Source organism: Apteryx mantelli, chromosome 4 (assembly GCF_036417845.1).
Source record: "Apteryx mantelli isolate bAptMan1 chromosome 4, bAptMan1.hap1, whole genome shotgun sequence".
In the NCBI taxonomy this organism is placed as follows: Eukaryota; Metazoa; Chordata; class Aves; order Apterygiformes; family Apterygidae; genus Apteryx; species Apteryx mantelli.
The window spans coordinates 18,196,503-18,198,841 of NC_089981.1; the positions used below are offsets into that span (position 1 = coordinate 18,196,503).

At 54.8% G+C, this 2,339-nt stretch overlaps 1 non-coding gene across 1 annotated transcript; it reads left to right on the forward strand.

Annotated features, from left to right (window-relative positions):
- The first annotated feature begins 683 nt into the window (after positions 1-683).
- On the forward strand, positions 684-765 carry TRNAS-GCU (transfer RNA serine (anticodon GCU)). The gene has a single exon. It is a non-coding gene; the product is annotated as a tRNA-Ser (tRNA).
- The last annotated feature ends 1,574 nt before the right edge of the window (positions 766-2,339 follow it).

Here is a 2,339-nt window from a genome sequence, read left to right on the forward strand (position 1 = left end):
TCTCTCCACCACCAGGAGCCGCTTTCTGCTCCAGCCTTTTGTCTCCCCTCCCGTCACCAGGCATTAACCCACAGGAACCGCCCCGGCGACAGGCAACGGCCGTCGCCTCAGCCGGGCCCGCGCGCCCCTGGCCCAGCCTCTTCTCCCCCCGGGCCTCTCCGCGGCCGCCCTCCAGGCTTCTCACCCGCTACTCCAGCCGCGACACTCACGACTGCCGTCAGCGGAGCGCCGCCGCCTCCGCGCCGCCGTTGCCCTCCGGCCGCCCAGCTCCTATCGGGCGGCGCCGCCTCACGATTCAAACCTAACCGCTGCTTCCCGCGCGTGCGCCCCGCGCCAACCAGCCGTCGTGACGACAGCGGAGTGGCGCCCTACGGCAGTCGCCGTACAACATGGCACCTCCCAGTGTTCCGTACAACATGGTGGCCTCCACGGAATTAACCCTGGGCCTGCCATTTCAGTATTTCCCCTCGCCGGCAACTAGTGCGGCCGGAGCCGTGAGGATGTCAGAGCAGCGATCAGCCTCGGAAGGGTCGCTTGGTTCCCGCGCGGTAGCCTCAGGCTGCGTTATGCCTAAGGAAGGCCGAGAAGTGGACACCACTTCGCGGAACGAGCCCGAGGCAGAACTCGACGCGGGAGCCGTTATGGAAGTTTCTTATAGGCTAGGCGAAAAACTAGGTTCTTGTGACGAGGTGGCCGAGTGGTTAAGGCGATGGACTGCTAATCCATTGTGCTCTGCACGCGTGGGTTCGAATCCCATCCTCGTCGAAAAGAGATTTTTAGTTTTATTTTTTTTCCTCTCCCCCTGCGGGGCCGCCGGGGCGCTCACTGCCGCCGCGGGCACCGCACAGCCCGCTCGGGGCGCGGGCGCAGCCGCGGCGAGCTCGGCCGCAGTCCCGCCTGGCCGCGGGGGCAGCCCCGGGGCCGCTGCGTCTCGCGGGGACACTCCTGCGGGCTGGTGCCCCAAATGGGCCTGCGGCCCCCCGCGATACCCCTCCAGCCGTGTTCCTGCAGCCCCCAGGCTGCGGCCCTGGAGCCAGAGGCCGCCTCTTTGTGTTTAAAGCCTCTGACTTACCTTTCCCGTCCTATCCAGCTTAAAAAGATTAGCTGAGTCGGTGCCTGGGTCTCACTTAAGAAAATATTAGCTCAGGATTAGAGGGGAAGGGGTATTTAATTAAGCAACTTAGTGTTTCAGACAAGGGTTTTCTTTGCTAAACAGATCCTACTATAAAAAAGAAAGACAAATTGTCCTCTGAGCAACAGAGCTAATGGTCTCTTAGATGTGTGCTCTGCTGCAACACCCTGTCCCACTCCATCCCCCCCATGTCTTTCTCCCCACCTGCAAATGAACCACATCCACAGCACTTCCCTCTCTCTTCCACGTGCCCTAGGAGTCAGGGTGGCCTTCTGGCCCCTCTGATCTAGCTGCACTGAAGGGCTCCCTCCATGCGGAAGGTCCTTCCAGGTGGGAAGAAGAGCATTTCTTCTGCTTAGGATTTGGACTCTTGGACCCTGTGAGCAGTCCAGGCTCTTAAACCCATTCCCTCTGCTGGGTCTGGTCCAAAGACCCTCAGAAACCTACCATGCTCAGAAGTTGCAAGCAGTGAAGCCTCTGGGAACAAACAATTTACGAGTCTCTTTTGCAACCCAAATAAGTTGTTTTATACAGACTAGCCTAGTCCTTAGTGGGATCTCAGGGCAAATAATATTTGCAAGATCAGGGGTTGAGGGGGTTCCAGCCAAATTAATCCCAACTCCTCACTGAAAATTACATCAAGGTTTGCTTTAGAAAAATAATTACTGCAATTGGCCTCACTTTTACTGACATTAAGAAGATTTTAAAAGCATAAATGATTGTGTCTCAGAGACCAGAGCAACTCCTCCTCTTCCCATAACCCATCAATAGTTTTGAAAAATTCAAAACAAGAAGTTAATGGAACAAAAGAGCTCCCATGAGACCTTTATGCTCGACAGGTTAAACACATAATTACAACTATTCAAAGGGGCCTTCTGCATCTGCAATTTAGTGGAACAGTTCTGCAAGCTCTCCAGGCAGATTTAACTACACTTAAATCCTTGCAGAAATTAGATTATACTAAAACCTATGCAGAGTATAGCCAGATCGTGACTCTTTATCCTAGCAAATGGCCCCCATAATGGGCCGGTTAAAACAAGGCTGCCAAGCGTGACCCCGAGGACGATTAAGCCTCTTGACCATGTTTTGTGGGTTAATTCTGATTCAGTCCTACATGTTAGGCTTCCAGCACAATGACTAGATAAGGCACAGCAAAGTTCCCAGGCAGGAGGACATAGTACTTACCACAGAACTACTCTTCAACAGC